Raw genomic sequence first — 13,760 nt, 5'->3', positions numbered from 1 at the left:
CAATCTTCATGAAGAAGAATCTGCTTGTGATCAGAAAACCGAGAAAAAGAGAACCAGAAAACTCAAAATTTCTATAGCATATTTTAAAATACAGTTTTCTGTAAAAAAAAAAGGTTTTTTTTATCAGGTTTTAGATTAACGTAGTATTATTTTTATCTGATAATGTCTTATCTTTTTCTTTATTTTAACTATATTTGGTAAGGCACACAAACATCATTCTTATGCATGTAAAGACTTCTTCCATTTCCTTCCATTGGTTTTCTTCCCTTTATAACATGTACAGGCAGTCCTCGGTTATCCGACACAAAGCGTTACTCAAAATGGCGTTGGATAGCGAAACGTTGTAAAGCGAAACACGTTTTCCCATAAGAACACTGTTTAAATGAAAGGTTCCGTTCCTGAAGGCATTTTTAACACTAAAATACACCAAATATTTTACGCAGGCAATAAGATATGCAGCACACACATAAATTATATAGTGTATATACTGTATTATATATATAATATAACATAATGAATAATATATTATATAGTATAGTATAATATAATATTTAATATATATATATATATATATACGCTCTTACGACGCTTTGCAACGTTGTTTATGTGTATGTGTGTATATATATACACACATACACAAAGTTGCAAAGCGTCATAAGAGCGTTTGATAAGCCGTTTTGGCGTTGTAAAAAGGAACATAGGTATGCATTGCATAGAGTTGGATAAGCCATTCGTTGTAAAGCGAAGCATTGTAAAACGAGGACTGTCTGTATGTGTCTTTTTTGTCAACTTTTATGTTGCATTATTTTAAGGTGATATTATTAATTGTTGTTCTATAAATGAGATAATCCACTAAATGTTTCCATATATACATTTAATATAGTGCAGGCACAGCAAGGGCTAAAATTACTGTTTAAACTCAACTATGGAAAAAAAACCTTCATGGTGCCCCTGAGGAACTTAGTAAGGACTTTTTCAAAATGTATAAGATTTTACTTCAGACGTGTTCTCCCAATCCCCCTAGGTGATGTTGCTTTTACATTACTTTTATTTTGATTAACGGTATTGCACCATAACATTTGTGTTTTGGCTTCTCTTCTTTTTTCTAGGTTAAACTTCAATATTTTGACAAAAGTCAATGGGGGCCATGCACAAAGATCTCTAAAAGTATATTGTCATATAAACTGACCAAAAAAAAAAGGGTAACAAATGAATGCCATTTTTTTTTTACAATAAATAAAACGTCTCTGTGGGAGTTTAGTTGTCAGTGGTGCACACATGAAAATGATATATAATAATAAATTACAATCATGCACCACTTTTGTGCGCCGTAAATACATAAAAATTTACTTTTAAGTGTTTCTTTTGGTGTAAAAAAAACAAATGCAACTAGACGCAAACAATTTTAATGTATTCATATATATAAACATGGGACATACAAAGAATATGAAAAAGAGTGAAAATTTAAGAAATCTAATAATGACATGGCAACATATGCTGCTAATGGTTAAAGGTGAGAAATTGATTTTTTGGAGCATTGAACTTTTTCAATTAATTAATTATTATTATTTTTTAATTGTTTATACAGAGTCCCCAAGATCTTACTCAGTGATTCAATCTTGGCCCTAGCAAATTGTCTTACTTTTAACAATGCTGCTGATAATAGCATTATGTGATAATACAGTAACAATGTATTATTATAAAGAGGGAAGAAATGCAGATAATGCTTTGGCTAATTTAAATTCAATTGCTCAAACCTTTCAATGTTGTGCACATTTTTAACAAATTAGCCCACACAGTCTTGGTACAAACCAGGACAACATTGTATATTTTTACTGCGTAGAAAAATGTTCACTGTTGTATTAAATAAATAAACAGGTAAAACATATTACAAACTAAACTGTATTACCATCTTTCAGTAGAATAGTTAATAATGCCCATGATATTCATCAGGGGTACACAAAAGAATAATTGGAAATATTTTAACCTAGGTTTCCAATCAATTGTGGCAATGTACTTAAATTAAACCAGGCAACAGCTTTGGTATTCTATATTAATCTAAGAATAACTTCTAAAAGTTGTCAACTTTACTTTGAAATTATGTCCATTCTGCTTTAGATCATTTTTGTTAAGCATTACTTTACTTGTATAAAATATTATCTGACGAGCAATAAGAAAGTTTAACTGAATAGATAGGCAAAATATTAAACAAACTCAGACAACATTTTTATTTTCATCAAACAAAAGAAAACAAACAGCGTGATGTGGCAATATGTCCCAAAATCCCATTATGGTCTGATAAAGGCCTTAAAAAAGAAGGCTCAATTAAAAACTACATTCCTGAAGAAGTTTGGCTAATCCGAACGAAACGCATAGGGTTACCTAAAGCTGTTTGTGAACCACCACTGTTCCTATACCTGGCTGATCTGTAGCTGTGACCAAGCTGTGCGACCTACGTACCCGCTGCCTGCCCTTCAACTGATATCGCTGACGGTGTTTGGCTGTGAGACCAGGCTTGGATCTCCAATGGCTGTGAGGGTCTGTGACGTCACCCGCCATCCGAACCCGGAAGTGGGCACCGTGGGGAAGCGTCAGTCGGTGTGCAAGCAGACACAGGATGTTGCAGCACTACTACATTACAGCACTACAGGACCCAGAGTGGTCAAATCGCCTGTTTTATTTGTATAGCATGTGAGTGGAATGAGCTCTTTTGGTCAATTATATGTTCATTAAATTGTGTTGCAATATATTTTCTCCTTCTCTCTTTTATACAACCCTGAGAGTCCCTGCTACCAGATTCCTTGTCTGATCATCACTTCAATACAACCAGTGGGAGTTTTGCGCTTTGAGTGTTTTTTGTGACGTCAATTAAAAAGTGCAATCAAAAATTATGCGGGCATACTGACCTTCATATTCAAATTTTAGATGGCCTTTTTTATTTAACAATGTTTGTCACATAAAGTCTCTTTTAAAACTCTAACTTGAGCTCAGAACAATCATATGCAACAAATGCATATAAATATACCCATGCAGGTTCTATCCATAACTACTAACAGTTATATACAGATGTAGCATGACTGCAAATGGAGAGACGCAGAGACAGAGGTGGAGACAGCTGTGCAGCTTATCTAAAAGGTGAGTATCAGTATTTTCTCCCTACATATGGCCCATTAAAGTAAAGGACTAATGCTGTGGAGGTCTCATTCAAAAGCATGAACCCCAACTATATTAATCCTTCCGGGCCGCAAAACTTGCTGTTCTTGTGGCGGCGGAGAGGCTGCGATCGGGTCCTGGTTTTCTGCATTTTTTTTCAATGGCCACAAAGACAGTAAGTGTTGCTACATCTGTATCAAATGTGTGCTTCTTTTAGATGAGCTTATTTTGCCAGGATGTATTGAATTGACTATTTAGTATTGCTTAAATAGCCATCTCAGACATGGTAGTAAAACCTATGAAAACTTTACTATGGTTTATTAACAATGATGAGTGGTTGGATGTTAAAAAAAACTTTCTATAGCTACACCAATTTTCTTTAACGTACTTTAATTAAAATCCATGCAAGCATTGTGATGACTGCACATGCAACTGTGTGTGAACATATAATTAATACATTGTTGATCCTGAAGGAAACCAAAATTTAACACTGATTATGCAACTTTTACATTTAGTTGTCTTATCTAGAACTTGAAAAATAGATTACGCTGCTGTCATAGGTTCTAAAAAAAAAAAAACCTGCCTAGAAAACAACTAGATATGTACCTTATTGTCATGTTGAATCCTAATAATTTGATTTTGATAATGAGGAAATATAAAATCCCTTATAGAAAAATCCCTCAAATAAAGGTAAAAATGTTTTTTTAGGAAGTGAAATCATTTTTGTACATTGAGTGGGGAATTTAATAGGTTTGAGAGCATTAGACACATGGAAGTGAAATGTCAGAAACTAGTGACATCATGTTTCTTCTCAGTATAAACTCTGCTTACAACAGACTGCCTAAAGACAATAAAACACATTTAAAATCCAATCTTTCACTAACCAAAAGAACAATCCAAATCTGTTACTTTTCTTGTTTAACTGTTTGCATTCCAAAATTGTAAGGACATTTTGTAGAGAATATTTCCAAATATATATATATATTTAATACAGTAGATGTAATGACCCTTAGTTTGTGGATCTCATACTTAATGGAATGAACTAAGTTTAAATCTTATTATTGCAACATCACAATGACAATTAGTGTAAAACACTTCTGGTTAATTATTATGTGCTAGTGCCAAGTCGGTTCTAACGCACAGAATCCCCCATTTACTTAAATGAGAGTTTCTGTATGTTAGTGTCTGATCGACACTAACAGACTTTAAGTGAATAACCCAGAGGGCCCATATTTCTTCGCGGAAAGACATCTTCCAGCACCGGAAGGAACCTTCTGGCCCATTCAATTAATGGGCTGTATGGTGTCTTCTGGCACTGGAAGATTACTTATGGCATAGCAGGGCCGTCTAAACAGCATTATAGGCCCCCAGGCAAAGCAGTGCACTGGGCCCTGCCTACACAACCACTCACAGGAATACAAATGTAAATTATCGATAAAATAAACTTTTTTTTATTAGTACAATACTGTACCTCCAGACATGCAATGCAGACATGCCAACTCTCCGCTAAAAGTCATAATTTTTCTCCTTCTACCGAGTTAGCGGGAGATTTGAATGTTGAGGCACGTGATTGGAAAATTAGTGTTAAATTCTGGTCTGTGCATAGATTATCATGGAGCCCCTATACTCATGGGGCCCATGCGTTAAGATGGCACTGTGGCATAGCACCTCTTAGTAACTGTGGCCCATGATGACTAGATATGAGGTCTGCATTACTTTTTCCCACAAACCTAGCCCATGAGAACTGAGTATCATTTATATAACATAAATTAAGAATACTCGGGGGATATCCTGCGTTCATATAAAAATGCTTCCTGTTGGTAAACTCATTTCTAAATCTGTTGTGAGAAAAATGAATGGAGAAGCTGTTTTTAAATATTGTCAACACAACACTAGGTCACTGCAACACAATAAAAAAAGTTGGTATCTGAGAACAACTACTTTAAATAAATCTTGTTTTTGTATTATCAGCCATTGTCTACATTAATCAAGTTATTATAAATGTACCTCATTTTGTATCTGCAACATGCAGATTATAAAACACAGTACACATCACATTTAATACTAAATATCACTTGCTCCTTTATAATAAACCTAATGGAAAAAAATAATTTAAATTATACATGATAATTGTTTCCTAATTGTATTTCTTAGAAAAATAATTACAGTAACTTAATATTATGTTCCACTGAGGACATATTTCTGTGTAGGACAAGTAAGGGGGAGATGATGGATGTTTAGGTGGATAAATCTTTATTTTATGAGCAAGGCTCAAAACCCCAATCCCTTTTACCCACCCCAAAAGCAGCCTGGGTCATTCTGCACAAAAACGTTTTAATATCCTGAGTTTGTAAATTAAAATCACAAAAGAGAAATATATTTCAGCTATTTTACTAAATATTTGAAAACATAAACCTGATACAATTTGGACCTTCTTAATTAAGAAAATGTATACAATTAAGTGATTCCAGAACTTAATATACTGTAGCATTAGAACTGTAGCATTCTAACATTGTTCTTGAAAGCAGCAAACTGTGCTACAGTTCCAACTGATTTAGTACATTAAAAGTCAAAATTCAAGCCAGTAAAGTATGTAGCATTTGCATTTTAAAATTACTGTTCTAATCTTAGATTTCATGATTTTGATTATTTTCAGGTCCAGCAACTGAAACAATTTCTGACTCGCTCTTGCTTACAACTCCCCAGTTATTTATACTAGAACCTTCACAAATAATGTATGCTTTCAGAAACCAAAGGGGTATATTGTTCCATTTATACACAAGCATCTACAGTATCTATCTATCTATCTATCTATCTATCTATCTATCTATCTATCTATCTATCTATCTATCTATCTATCTATCATACTTAATAGTAATGCATTGCTGACTGCGAATTTTAAAAATCATGCATGAACAAATAAAATATGTCACTGCCCGTACACTTTATATCTATATGCAATATACACAAGGTAATGTGTAAATAGTGGTAGCTTGCATTAGTGTCAAGCAAACAGTTGCATAACTCCACACAAATCCGTATGTTTCCACAATGAAAATGATTGCTATTATAGTCTGAACAAAACTGGGGGCTTCAAACTCAGCCATCATCAAGATCAGAGAATATTTAGTTGTTCCATCTTCCTCTGACAGACCGATCCCTTCGATTTGGATGGAATTTCTAATGAAGCAAGTCTGCCAGTTTTGGATCTCTGATCTGCATGACATATATCTGTTTATACTGTATCACTAGACAAGGTGGTAGTACATTCACAAGAACAACAGTATACCATTTTTAGCTGCTATTGTAACAGTGACTACTTCAAAACACACAGAAATCGCAAGGTGCGAGACTGCACACTTGGGATAACTCCATATAGATAATGCAGTTGCTCCACGAGCAGTCTATACAAGGTACGATCCTGTCAAACATAAATGACGCCGCTTAGAGTGTGTCAATGCTGCTGTGAAGCAATACAATCTTTGCTTAAATAATTAAGTACTGTTAATTTTAACCTTACCTTGGCTGACTGGCCCTAACTGGTGTCAACGAACTTATTTTTGGAGGAAGCAAATAGGGAGTTTCTTACTGCTCGCAGCACAGCTGCTCTCATGTCCTCAGAGAGGCAAAGCGACTCCAGCACTGTGCACCTCCTAAGCCCTCAGCTTGTCTGCTGTGCTGCTGCAGCTCACTGGGGCTGCTCTGATTGGTTACTGATCACTGCCTGCCTCCTTCTCCTCCTCCCCCTCCTGCCTCTCAGTCTTCTTAGCAGTCTCTCCTCCTGGCTTTTATTCCCCCTTCTGCATTTCCCCCTATTTCTAACACCCTCGTTTCACTCAAACACTTAGTGGTTTGGGAAATGCAGGCAGGTACAATGCAGGTATTACTGTCCAATGCCTCTGCCCATATACAATCTTCTGCCATCCCGCAGGCAACAGGAAGAGAGAATACTGTACAACATGTCAGGGATGCAGAAGCATATTTAGTGCTGCGGTGCTTGATGGAAAAGAGCAGCAGCGCTCAATGATAATTGTGAGTGGGCTGAGAAGGGGGCATGTTTGGCTGCCAGCTGATGTGTACAGGAGTGCGAGGCGATGCAAAGAGGTTGAGGCGTTTGTGTGACACGATGCTAATATGGTGTTATATTCTTCTTGAACATCATGGGCTGCTAAACATCCAGCTGCTGGTTCATCCATCAGTGATACAGGGGCCCATACTGCATGGGAGCTTTGTGACTAAGAAATGTCTTTTTACCCTTCGACCCTGAATTGATGGACTGCATTCAGCACGTTTGTTACCTTCTAAATCGGTTTTCAATAAAAAAAAAACCACATAATTAAAAAGGTGACTGTTCTAACATAATAGCGAATCTCATTAAGTGTCATGTTGCAACCGCAGTCCTTTTTACCCAACACTGGCATATATTTTAAGGTGCCCTAATTCTCTAATGAGAAAACAATGAGAAAAATCTCCCTACCAAACTTAAAGACAGCCACATTGATTTATAGATTTATATGGAGAGGGAGGGGGAGAGGGAGAGAGGGAGAGAGGCAGGGAGAGAGGGATACAGAGAGATGTGAGCTTCCGCGATGTTGTGGGGAACAGGACAGGCTTAAATAATGTGTGGTGAAGACCTACTCATGTCTCAAGTTGCAAAGCCAGTACAACCAACCTCACACTGACAAGACCCACAAGGTCAAAACAGTCTGTCTGCGAGTGGGTTTATTGACTTTGCATCTCATTCCAGGCTATGTTTAAAAGCTGTGTTTAAAGCAGCATGCATTGGCTTAAGGGTTTAACCATGTAATATGGTCTTGAGACAAACGGTGGCCCTGTGTGCTCATTTGCATGTCATTATTGTGGAATCCATACGTCAGAACATCCCCTCTGTTTCTTCCTCCCATCGTACACCTCTTCCTAACTCTCCTCCTGCCTTCCTTGACTCTTTTTCCACTGTCTCAGAGGAGGATGTGTCGCTGTTGATCGCCACATCTCCCTCTACCACTTGCCCTCTTGACCCCATTCCCTCCCATCTCCTAAAACCTCTTGCTCCTACTATAATCCCTACGCTCACACACATTTTTAACTCCTCCCTCTGCTCTGGAACCTTTCCATCCTCCTTCAAACATGCAACAGTCATACTGTACCATTACTCAAAAACAGCAAGCTTGACCCTAACTGTCTTTCTAACTATCGACCTGTCTCCCTCCTGCCTTTTGCCTCTAAACTCCTTGAACGTCTTGTATTCTCTCGCTTGCTCCATTTTCTCAACACCTATTCTCTCCTAGACCCTCTACAATCTGGCTTCCGCACTGCTCACTCCACGGAAACAGCCCTCACTAAAATAACTGACGACCTCCATGCTGCCAAAGACAGAGGTCATTACACTCTGCTCATATTACTCGAACTCTCTGCAGCATTTGACACCGTGGACCACCCTCTTCTCCTTCACATTCTCCATACTCTTGGTATTCGGAACAAAGCTCTATCCTGGATCTCATCCTACCTCTCCCATCGTACTTTCAGTGTCTCTTCTGCTTACACCTCCTCCTCCTCTATTGATCTCTCTGTGGGGGTACCCCAGGGCTCTGTCCTGGGACCTCTTCTCTTTTCTCTGTACACACTCTCTCTAGGTGACCTAATAACATCTTTTGGGTTTAAATATCACCTCTATGCTGACGACACACAAATATACTTTTCAACACCTGACCTTACACCTGCTATACAGACCAAAGTTTCTGAATGTCTCTCTGCTATATCATCCTGGATGGCCCTCCGTCGCCTTAAACTCAACATGGCTAAAACAGAGCTTCTCATACTTCCTCCCAAACCTGGCCCTACTACCTCCTTCCACATTACTGTTGGAACTACGATCATCCACCCAGTAGCCCAAGCACGCTGCCTAGGGGTCACACTCAACTCCTCTCTCACATTCGCCCCTCACATTCAAAACATTTCTAAAACTTGTCGCTTTTTCCTCCGCAATATAACAAAGATACGCCCTTTCCTCTGTTGCTCGACTGCTAAAACTCTGACTCAGGCCCTCATTCTCTCCCGTCTTGATTACTGTAACCTCCTGCTGTCCGGCCTTCCTGCCTCTCACCTGTCTCCCCTACAATCTATCCTAAATGCTGCTGCCAGAATCACTCTACTCTTTCCTATATCTGTCTCAGCATCTCCCCTCCTGAAATCCCTCTCCTGGCTTCCAATCAAATCCCGCATCTCACACTCCATTCTTCTCCTCACTTTTAAAGCTTTACACTCTTCTGCCCCTCCTTACATCTCAGCCCTAATTTCTCGCTATGCACCACCCCGACTCTTGCGTTCTGCTCAAGGATCTCTTCTTTCTACCCCCTTTTTATCTAAAGCCCTCTCCCGCCTTAAACCTTTTTCACTGACTGCCCCACACCTCTGGAATGCCCTTCCCCTCAGTACCCGATTAGCACCCTCTCTATCCACCTTTAAGACCCACCTTAAGACACACTTGCTTAAAGAAGCATATGAATAGCACTGTGGATATTCTGAACACAGGATACATAAAGCTTGGCCCCCTGCAGACGCACTTACCAGAACTCCCTCCTATTGTCTCTGTACGTTCTCCCTACCTACCAATTAGATTGTAAGCTCCTCGGGGCAGGGACTCCTCTTCCTTAATGTTATGTTTGTCTAAAGCACTTATTCCCATGATCTGTTATTTATATTATCTGTTATTTATTCGATTACCACATGTATTACTACTGTGAAGCGCTATGTACATTAATGGCGCTATATAAATAAAGACATACAATACAATGCAATTTTCCAGAATCCCTTGCTGCAGTGGTAGCACTGTAAGCTAGGAGATAATGGTGAAAAGCAGGGTTGCAGACCTGTCTAAGGCTGAGTCCCTGCTGGCGCTGACCGCGCTATGCGCTTGGCGCTTAGTGTGCTTACCTTGGAATCCTCCCGTCCACTCTCCCGCTGTGCGCGCGCGCTCATGCGCGTTCACGCACGCTCTCCCAAGCTTTGTGCTTGGGGTGACAAGCGAGCTATACTTTCGTGCTCAGAGCAGGGTCACATGACCATTCTCTGACCAATGGGAAGAGAGAGGGAGTGTCCTACTGTCCTGTCACTATACACCAAACATAAACATGGAATTTAGCAGAGAAGTGGAAGGGGGGCAAACGGACTGAGAGAGAGGGGGGGCAAACAGACTGAGGGAGAGGGGGGCAAACGGACTGAGAGAGAGGGGGCAAACGGACTGAGAGAGAGGGGGGGGCAAACGGACTGAGGGAGAGGGGGGCAAACGGACTGAGGGAGAGGGGGGCAAATGGACTGAGAGAGGGGGGGGCAAATGGACTGAGAGAGGGGGGGCAAATGGACTGAGAGAGGGGGAAAACTTCTGAGAGGGGGCAAACGGTGTTAGGGGGGGAAATTGAGTGAGGGGGGGCCGGGAGAGAGCGCAGGGGGTGCAGGAGAGAGCGCAGGGGGGGCGGGAGAGAGCACAGGGGGGGCAGGAGAGAGAACGGGGGCAGAAAAGAGCACAGGGGGGGTGGGAGAGAGCACAGGATGAGGGGTGGGAGAGAGCGTGGGTGGGAGGAAGAGAGCGCAGTGGGGGGCAGGAGAGAGCACGGGGCGGGAGAGAGCGTAGGGGAGAGAGAGAGCACAGGGGGGGTGGTAGAGAGTGGGGGGTGGGAGTGAGCACATGGGGGGTGGGAGAGAGCAGGAGAGAGCATGGGGGGCAGAGAGAGAAAGCAATGGGGGGAGAGAGAGAGCAAAGGGTGTGGGAGAGAGAGAGCAATGGGGGGGAGAGAGAGTGCAATGGGGGGAGAGAGAGGGCAATGGCGGGAGAGAGAGGGCAATGGGGGGAGAGAGAGAGCAATGGGGGGGAGAGAGAGAGAGCAATTGGGGTGTGTAACATGGATTTATCACTTTTAACGCAACTTGCCTCTAATCCAGCAGTGTGCTAGTTAATTGCTGGTGTGCAATTAGCCAACTCCACCGGGCTAATTAGAGCTCTGTGAAATAGCCTGTTCTGATACAGGAAGAAGGATTCCTTAGTCTCACCATTGCGGGGCTGAACCAAGGAAGGACAGACAGAATTCCTAAGCTCACAATTGGGGCTGACCCAGAAAGGACAGATGTCTTGAGCTGCAAAGAGACTGTAGGCTGACAACAAGACAAAGGGGAGAAGATGTCTAAACATGGATCCTGATATTGCTATAGCACACAAGGAGAGCAGAGAGGACTTCCCCTACACCTACTAGATACAGATAAGACTTTCTTATGGGACTGTTATATATATATATATATATATATATATATATATATATATATATATATATATATACAGTGTTCGACAATTGTATACATTTACTCGCCCGGGGCGGGTGGATTTAACCCCCGGGCGAGTAACTATTGGCCCAAGCAGCACACGTGTTTTTTTTTTTAAATTCCCCCGTTCGCGCTGAAATTTCCCTGCTCGCGCTGAAAAAAAAACAAAAAAAACCTCCCTACCTGACTCCTGATTGGCGCGCGCTCCAGGCTTTGTGGGCGCGCGGCCAGGCTCTATATGAGCCCGCCCCCAACGAGCGGCCATTCTGCCTGGAGCTCTGTTGGAGGGTAAGTACTCTCCATGCTGCGGCCCCTCTGCTCCTTCCCTGCGATCCCCCTGGTCCCCACATGGCTCCCTACTCCCCACCGCGGAAGCTCTCCTGTCCCCTGCTCCTCTCCCATTCCCCTCCTCCTGTCCCCTGCTCCTGTCCCCTCCTCCTGTCCCCTGCTCCTGTCCCCTGTCCCCTCCTCCTGCTCCCTTCCCCTCTTCCTGCTCCTGTCCCCTTCCCCTCCTCCTGTCCCCTTCCCCTCGATCCACCGATCGATGTCAGGGGCTGGAGGTCCCCGCTGCTGCAGCCCGGTTGGCTTGCGGGGGGGGGGGCTCGGCCCTCACCACGTGCCTCCCATGCGTCCCCTACCTTCATGATGGCGCAGCCGCCGCATGAGGTGGGGGGATGTCGGCCTGGCCCCCCCCCCCCCCCGCCACGAGCATCATGCCGCCGCGGGCTGGGGGGGAAGAAGCAGCCTGCAGCTTGGCCAGGCACTGTGACATGCCGGCGAGGGGAGCAGGGCAGTGGCGGCCACGGTGGGGCTGACTGTCACCTGGGGCGCCCAGTGGGGGATACCTCGCCACGTGCCTCCCACCCACCCTGCTGATTGGGGGGGGGGGGGATGTCGGCCTGCCCCCCACACGAGCGGGAGATGGGCGCGGGTGGGTGGGGGATTTGCGTGGTGCTGGTCGCGGCCTTTCCTCCCCTGTGTGTGTGTGAGAATGTGTATGTGTGTGTGTGTGTGTGTGGGAGAATGTGTGTGTGTGTGTGTGAATGAATGTATGTGTGTATGGGAGTATGTGTATGTGTGTGACACCAGAGGTCCCCCCCAGTCAGTAACCCCCCCCCCAGTCAGTCACCCTCCCAGTTAGTAACCCCCCCAGTCAGTAACCTTCCCCCCAGTCAGTCAGTCACCCCCCCCCTGTCAGTCACCCCCCAGTCAGTGTCAGTCACCCCCCAACCCCAGTTAGTGTCAGTCACCCCCCCACCCCCAGTCAGTGTCAGTCACCCCCCACCCCCAGTCAGTGTCAGTCACCCCCCACCCCCAGTCAGTGTCAGTCACCCCCCACCCCCAGTCAGTGTCAGTCACCCCCCACCCCCAGTCAGTGTCAGTCACCCCCCCACCCCCAGTCAGTGTCAGTCACCCCCCCACCCCCAGTCAGTGTCAGTCACCCCCCCACCCCCAGTCAGTGTCAGTCACCCCCCCAACCCCAGTCAGTGTCAGTCACCCCCCCACCCCCAGTCAGTGTCAGTCACCCCCCCACCCCCAGTCAGTGTCAGTCACCCCCCCACCCCCAGTCAGTGTCAGTCACCCCCCACCCCCAGTCAGTGTCAGTCACCCCCCCAACCCCAGTCAGTGTCAGTCACCCCCCCACCCCCAGTCAGTGTCAGTCACCCCCCCACCCCCAGTCAGTGTCAGTCACCCCCCCACCCCCAGTCAGTGTCAGTCACCCCCCACCCCCAGTCAGTGTCAGTCACTCACCCACCCAATCACCCCTGCCCCACCCAGCCACTCACCCAGCAAATCACTCAACCAGCCAGTCACTCACCCAGCCTCTCTCTCTGTGTATCACCCACCCTCTGTGTGTGTCACCCACCATTTCTCTCCTCTGTCTCCCCCACACTCTCTCTCCCCCCCACACACTCTCTCTCCCCCCACACTCTCTCTCTTCCCCCCACACTCTCTCTCTCCCCCCCCACACTCTCTCTCTCCCACACACTCTCTCTCTCCCCACACTCTCTCTCTCTCCCCCACACTATCTCTCTCTCTCTCTCTCTCTCGCCCCACTCTCTCTCTCTCTCTCTCTCTCTCTCCCCCCCACTCTCTCTCTCTCTCCCCCACACTCTCTCTTTCCCCAACACTCTCTCTCGCCTCTCTCCCCCACACTCTCTCTCCCTCTCTCCCCCACACACTCTCTCTCTCTCCCCCACACACTCTCTCTCTCCCCCACACTCTCTCTCTCCCCCCCACTCTCTCTCTCCCCCCCCCACACTCTCTCTCTCCCCCCCCCACACTCTCTCTCT

The 13,760-nt window shown here is 44.2% G+C and overlaps 1 protein-coding gene across 2 annotated transcripts in view; it reads right to left on the bottom strand.

Moving 5' to 3' along the window:
- Positions 1-6,829, bottom strand: part of LOC142487143 (cadherin-18-like) — a 941,872-nt gene extending 935,043 nt beyond the window's left edge. For both annotated transcript variants that reach the window (XM_075585917.1, XM_075585918.1), the window contains exon 1: positions 6,674-6,829. The gene's annotated coding sequence lies outside the window, so the exon portion shown is untranslated. The remainder of the gene's footprint in view (positions 1-6,673) is intronic.
- Positions 6,830-13,760: the final 6,931 nt, after the last annotated feature.

This window comes from Ascaphus truei, chromosome 2 (assembly GCF_040206685.1).
Source record: "Ascaphus truei isolate aAscTru1 chromosome 2, aAscTru1.hap1, whole genome shotgun sequence".
In the NCBI taxonomy this organism is placed as follows: Eukaryota; Metazoa; Chordata; class Amphibia; order Anura; family Ascaphidae; genus Ascaphus; species Ascaphus truei.
This window is presented reverse-complemented; position numbering and strand designations above follow the sequence as displayed.